Source organism: Rhipicephalus microplus, chromosome 3, assembly GCF_043290135.1.
Source record: "Rhipicephalus microplus isolate Deutch F79 chromosome 3, USDA_Rmic, whole genome shotgun sequence".
Taxonomy (NCBI): Eukaryota; Metazoa; Arthropoda; class Arachnida; order Ixodida; family Ixodidae; genus Rhipicephalus; species Rhipicephalus microplus.
The window spans coordinates 208,083,016-208,090,494 of NC_134702.1; the positions used below are offsets into that span (position 1 = coordinate 208,083,016).

Below are 7,479 nucleotides of genomic sequence, written 5' to 3' on the forward strand. Positions count from 1 at the left end.
GTTAATTTTTCTGTGATATTTGTATTGTCCCACTGTGTTTTCTAGCTCACTGTGCTTTTTATGCAGCGTTACCACATAGTGTAGTAATGTGATATCTTTTTGCATCACACTGTTTCGCAGTTCACTGTGATATTTTCGTTTCAGCACAATGAGGCTAATGTATAACAACTACACTGTGAGTGTTTTTTGAGAGCACTAAGCTAGTAAGTGTTCATGTTGCACAATTTCACAAATGAAAATGGTCATCATCACAGCAACATGCCAGTGATTGATTTCATCTAGTTTTCATTGTACACGACTCGTTGCGGGAATACATTTTGAACGTGGTATGGTTTGGAAGCCGCGAGATAGCTGAGCAAATTATTCATGCTGTATGTTATCAAAACAACTCGCCTGTTGTTTTCCGTCTTGATTTGCGTATTTTTTAGCATTGCACCATGACTGCAATTGAGAATTCAAATTAAATATTATTTTAACATTCACACAATGTTTAGGACAATGAGCAAAAAACCAGCACAACTTCACGAGCACAATTGCTCGTCAAGCCTGGCGTGCACAATTGAATGCTTGTAGTCAGTCACTATGAGAAGATATGGACTTATGTATCATGTGTTCATACAACAAGTTACTAATGGAATCTCGATTTTTATGCGTTCTGGTGAAAAGAATTTTGAGACGTTGCTGCATTGTTCGCCGAATTTTGTGATAGCAACATTCAGCACAGAGTTCCGCTCATATATGCTTGCTCCAATCTAGTCTGTTGTGACTGTGATCACTAATATGGAAAAGTGTGTTTCTGTTGCATATTTCATGTGCCATTTAAAGAAAATGCAGCACTCTGACATTGCCACCTTGCTTCTTATTGAAGCACAATTACTTTGTGTATTCAAGTGTGGCAAACACAGCCCTGTCATGTCTAGATGCACTAGAATCAGTGTAAATACTTTATGTGTGGGATATAAAAACATGAAAACTCACCGTTCCTGTGTACTTCAAAAAAGGTCCAAGACAGCACTGCGCTGCTGCCGTCTCTGAGCAGCACGTTGCTTGGTGTGAGCATATGGCTCCCCCTTGGCTTGCCATCGTCATCCTCAGCTGGTGGCATTTCCACAACATACTCGTCGAAGGTCCAGTCGTCTGCATGCAACGCAATGTTGTGGAGAGCAAATCAAGCATAGATGAATTGCGCTGCCTGATCGGGGTTGTAGAGCATCGTTCGAAAGTGCTGCAAGCAGTGGAACTTGCTCTTCAACACGGTGATACACCTTTACACAACATTGCGCATGGATGCATGCTCCTTGTTGTATCGGCCTTCGGAAGTGTTGCACGGTTGACTGCCAAGGACTGGAATTAGGAGCCATGGCTTGAGGGGATAGCCTGCGTCTCCTGCAATGTAAGAATAAAAGCGGAGTGCTCTGCCCAGATAGTACACATTAATACTTACCAAGCAGATATTCGCTAGGCTGCAGATGTGCAGCTAGGCGTGCTCGCAGTGGGTTGTGTTCCCACACCCAGGAGTTGTGGCACGAATCTGGGAATCATGGGTCCATGACAACCATGCGCAGCCACGCTTTGCACAGCTGCGATGAGGAGCGATATAAAATAGTACTGCATTTATACTCAAAATAAATCCCTTTTTTCTACGCATATGCAGGAAACAATGCGTACTAGTACAGTGATTGGTACAAGCAGCTTCACTTAGAAGGAAACACAGGGTGTAGCACACTGAGGAGGGGGGAGGGTGGGGGCAACGACCCCACCTCTGCAGTACACATGGCTACGACTTCCACTGAATGATCGATAAGTGAAAACCTACGCGTTGCTCTTGGGAAAGAACACTCGTAAATACCAAAGCCAGCTCGTGCAATTGTGATTGTAAGCACTTTCGTGTTGGAAATACTTCCCTGTCGTGTATATATTTCTGCTACGTCTGCTTCCCATATTACCGATTACCTCTAAAATGCACAACTCAATTGCGCATGCATGCCAGTGCAAAAACGGCAACTGGCTCACGCACAAAACACTTGCCACTTATTATTACCAAGGCCTTGCGAGCCACCATAAAGCTCGCACCCAATTCACTGCAGGTTCTTTTCATTCGTTGCATTATTACTTTTCTCAGCTTTGGCGTCACAACTGAACAATTGCTCCGAAGGGCGAGTAATAAAGGATCTTAACGGTACTTACGATCATGACGTTCAGGACATAATAGCCCCTTCTGGACATGAAGCTCGCCGTGTCGGCCAGTCTAAATCCCTCTGGCTTGCAAATGGTGACCAACGTGCCATCGGCGCACGCCAGCACCCCTGGGATGCAACCGCGTAGCACAAACTTTGCCTTTGCCTCATCCTTAGCAGCTGTTGTCAGTGGGAAGTCCGCCACCCTTTTTCTAGCAGCCACAGTAATGATCGCCTCCATCACCTCATGGATAGTGTTGCTCACCGCCGGCTGAGACATGCCGATCTGTTTCTCGCGACCAATGCTCTTTTGGAAGCTACCGGTGGCGAAAATTCGCAGCGCGCACAACACCTTTCTTTCGGTGGAAAGGCCACTGACTCGCAGGCATCCGATGATAGGGTCAAGTTCGTCGCACAAGCTACGCACTGTTCGTTTGGACAGACGAAAACATTGCCGGAACACTTCTTTGCTGAACTCTTCAAATGCATCTTTTACCTCGCGTCGTCGCCTCTGCTCGGTTAAAGCTACCGCACAGGCAAGACGAAGTACCGTGTCAGTGGGAAACGCCATGTTGTCTAAGTTCCCCGATGACGAAAAGTCGCGAATTCCTTCCATTTCAATCCAATCCAGGCCACCTTGCAGCCATTTCAATCCATCCCGTTGTTTTCGGACGGTCTCTCCGACCGTTCCATCGCCTTTCTCCGAAAACCGAAAAAAAAAACAGTGACGTGACACCCCAGCTCACGTCACTCATAACGTCATAGCATTTGTCACAGCTTGTTTGGGCCAATCGCGTGCGACTCAATGGAACAGACCACCTTTGTCCGGATTTGGAATTTGTATATAATTGCACCACTGATAGGCTATGCGGTACGAGAGACCAAAATATCCTGAGAAGAGGAGACTGCTTCGCGGACGTTAGGTATGTACATAGAGACAAAGCATCCGAAATAATAATAGCTTTTAATTGCTGATAATTTAGTTTTCAAAGACCCAATGTAATAGCCAGGAATTCTGCGAGATAAATTGGTGTGAAATCAGGCAATCGGAGCGCAAAAGACCAATTAGGCTGATGAAAAAAAAATACCTACTCCAGCCTTCTGAAGATTTTGCGTTGCATCCGTCAAAATTACTACGTAATTGGGAAAATGACTGAGATCGCCTTGAAGGAGGCCCTCCAAAACATGCTTTGGAAGTAACTTGGCATTTTTCGAAAAATTATCATCGAAAATTAAGTCAACTGGCACCGACCATAGGGTTCGGGGAGTTAAATGCTGAAGTGAAACGTGAAGATTATCTTGATAACAGAGACTCGACGAAAATGACTTGGGGTCTTTGATAACGAAACCGCGGGCGCTGAAAGAAAGAAACTGGATGTTTGATAAAAACTGTCTGTGAACAGAAGAGGGGCGCATCGTAAAGTTTTAAAAATGTTTGCATAGTAAGCTGTCGAAATCGAGCATCAAGTGGAATGATTCGAGTTTCCAAACAAAGCACGCTATTCGCGACACACCTTGGTAGCCCGAGACACAGCCGCAGAGCTTGCCTTTCCAGCAATATAAGAGCAATATTTGTACTCGGCACCTCCGGAAAACAGAACGCAACCAAACTACAGAATTACAGAATTGGGCGTACGTAAAGTTTGTATATCATAAGCAACGTATCCCTGCGCATCACTGAATTCTTATTGCGAAACCAGCGTAGCAATCCCAGGGTGCTTTCTGCTTTACGGGTGTTTGATTCTATTAGTTGCTTCCAATTTAAATTGTCCACGTAAACAATTCCAAGATATTTTAGTGATGTTACTTGTAGAATCGGATCATTTCGATAATGCAAGGAAAGAAATACGGGAACGGATAGAGGGAATACAAGCAGAGCACATTTGCTAACATTAAGTGAAAAAGACAGCCCGCCAAGCCATACCTCAAGCTCACTCAAATATGACTGTAAGATTTGATACAAACTATTGATATCTCGGGATGACGAGAAAAAGCAATATCATCGGCGTAGACATAAAGATGAACATTTTTATGAACGGGAATAGCTGATAATATATTAAATAAAAGAGGTGAAGGGACTGGTCCTTGCGGAACACCTCTTATTTGCCTATATGAGGCAGAACTTATTCCCTCGTGGAAACAAAGGAATTGTCTCTCAAAGAGAAACTCCTGAACCCAAGATATAATGTACTTGTGCACCTCATAGTCCACTAATATTGAAATTAATGTACTGTGTTCCACACTATCGTAGTCTTTTGCGATATCTAACGCGACTAATGCAAAAAGCTAACCAGATACTTTTGCAAGGTGAATTCGGCTTTCCAAATCAACATGAGCCGACCATATAGAGCACCTCTGTCTGAATCCTACTTGCCTTCGTGAAATGATGTCAAAATTATGAAAATATAAGAAAGGATGTCAAAGAAGTCAAAACTATGCTAAAAAGCCTTCATTAAAGATAACAACTGTGCTCAAGAATTCATTCAATGAATGCCTTGTAGGTTAGAGGCAGTTATTGTATCATCACAGAGAGGGAGTCACGCCTTCCGCTTCGCATTCACATGTACAAGAGAGGAGAATTTGCCCAGTCAGTATGGCCGACTTCCGGCTTCATCGCGGCTTCACAACGAGTGACCTCAGGGCCTCTCCTACCTTTCCTTCCTCCGTGCGCGACTCCCTCTCTGTCTCAAAAAGCACGTGGCCCGCGCGCCAGTGCTATCCGAAACCAACGAAACAGATTTCAACACGCTGTCCTGCCACGATACGGCTGACGAAATCGCTGCGTATGGGTGTTGTACTCTTGCACTGCCGGCGTTCACGATAAACACGGCAAGTTGCACGTTAAGCTTTTTTTTATTTGATGCGTTTTTTGTGAAAATAAAGATGATATTTCGAACATTGCCTCGCGACGAACCAGGCACCGAAATTTGTACAGCTTCTTTCAGATCACTTTTTCTCCCTTTCGCGCTTTTCTTTAGGCTTTATGAAGTTTTCGGTCAGGCTGTGGGCTAGACACAGTTTAGACGGACGCTGCAAATTCGGAGTACGTATAGGCGTGCTCATTTCGTGGTTTCTAGTTCAGACACCTTGTTACAACCACTACGGGAGTAAAATCGCGTAGCTAACAATGCGGCACAAAGAATGGATGCTGTCGAATACCTGCAGTGCGCCACGGTTAGGGGCGAGGCCCATGAAAAGGCGCACACCACCGCTGGACCGCCTGAACGGTGCCGCACCCTACTACATCAATAATAAAAAAAAAACGCTGCCGTTGTGCCCAGTGAATATGGCCGCTGTGACGTAATTTCCACCACATTTTTTACGCCCTGCGCCAGCTGGGCATGCCCTCTCCTTCTTTTTCTTCCTCCTTGACTCTGTACTTTAGTACAGCCTCTGCTTGTGGACGGTGATCCGCACCAGGTTACCATCAAGTTGGAAATTTTTGCTCTGATCGCAGCGGCGGAAGCGATGTTTGGTCGGGATCCGTCGAAATTGGGTCGACGTATGTTTGTTTTGGTAATAATGGTCGATGATGTGCATTTTAAATGTAATTTAGATTGGAAAGTGTTCTTATATGCCGAAAAACGAGGGCCCTTCGTTGTCGTTCATGAAAACTTAATGATATCATAATGCTCAGATCATTACATCACATTCGTGTCTGCCTTAAAGAGCGGTGGCAAGTACTCACCGCTCCAGTCGCAGAGCGAAATTCTCGGAGCATTTCCAGTACACGTAAAATGAAACCGCTAATGACGACAGCAGCGAACAGAGCAAGTGATCTATTCATGAGTCTAATTTCGGTCTTTGAAATTAAGCCTCACCCAAATGGGTAAGGCCTCCAAAAAATTGGCCTATAGGCTCATTGGAGTGTTCCTCCCCACGGTAATCTTTAGTAAAAGGCGAAAGATTAGCGCGTAGAAATTCAGGAGAGATCTGAGCGATGATCGAGAAAGAGGCCATGCTGGCGCAAGGAACCATGGATGATAACACGAGAAACTCAAGCTTCGACATATGTCATTTGCTGAAATTCAACCCTGTACTATTTAACAATCTAAACGAACACATGTGGATGTGTTAATTTCAGCAATGGAATTTGTTCTCTCACTATATGTACGACAATATCTGTTTTATTCTGGTGAAAACTTCAAAAGTCGTGCGTCTTTCCATATGTAAAGAACGTTCCGAAGTCTCCTGTTGAAAGCGTGGTTAGGCGCTGTGGTGCAGCCCTCTACTGTACTTTCAAGCAATTAGAAAGCGCACCTAAATAATTATGCCACCAAGTGACGGCACCAGAAGTAGCCAAACAAAAATTTAAAAAAAATAAAAAATAAAAAATGAAAATTAAATTTTTCACTTCAAAGTACCAGTTCTCAACTTCACTATTTAAAGAGAAAACAAAGATAAATCTAGTGGTTAGTTAACTAAGTATTACGGCTAGGTGGTGTTAGCCGCCACCCGATCTAAAGGGTAGAGCCACATCCATCCGTCCATTTATCCATTCATCCAAAAATAAATGTGCGCGTTTAGTATTCGTGTTGAGTTCCAGAAATGGTGCGTAGCCGTGTTTTAAAGGAGCACTGACATCAAATTCGATAAGTGCCCATCGTTCGATCAATTGGTATGCATAGGTCTTTTTGGCCGACTTTGAACGGCATCCGTTGCGTGAGACTTATTTTAATTTGATGTCAAACAGCGCAGGAAAGCAAAGAAGAAAAATTTAAAATTAGGCTGCCCTGCAATATCGACATTACTGCTACGTAATCGGTGTGATACATTCCACAAATACCTTTCTGATTGACGATACGATAGTAGCGATGACGAGTACGATCCGAGTGTTCTTATCGTGGCGCCGACTGGCACCGAAGCACAGAAATGCACTCTCTCGTCGCGTCTGGTCTTCGTCGCACCAGATTAAATTATTCGAAATAACGGCGAAAGAAAAGAGCATGATTAAACGTGTGCTTCTCGGTCAGCATGTTGGGCATCATGAGTTGCAGTCGTCTCGTTAGAAGCACAGAAAAATCGAAATGAGGCTGTCTTTTCATATCTCGTATGTGTTGCACGCCAACACGACCACAAGCTATCAAAAGTGCAACAGCGTATAGCCAGATATCATTGCTAGCAAGTAACACGCAGGTATCGTTTCATTTTAGTTCATTTGTAGACTTTGCGTCCTCGTTCAAGTGGTAAAAGCGTGTGAACCACAAGAGGCCGAATAGGTGGGGCCATTTGGAGGCGCAAAAAAGAACCTGGTAAGCAGATACGTATTACATTTCTCCGCTGGTATCATTCGCGATAGTTA

General features: G+C 44.2%; 1 non-coding gene across 1 annotated transcript; it reads right to left on the bottom strand.

Annotated features, from left to right (window-relative positions):
* Positions 1 to 5,991: 5,991 nt before the first annotated feature.
* Positions 5,992 to 6,118, bottom strand: LOC142804316 (U5 spliceosomal RNA). Its single transcript, XR_012894587.1, has one exon. It is a non-coding gene; the product is annotated as a U5 spliceosomal RNA (small nuclear RNA).
* Between the last annotated feature and the right edge of the window lie 1,361 nt (positions 6,119 to 7,479).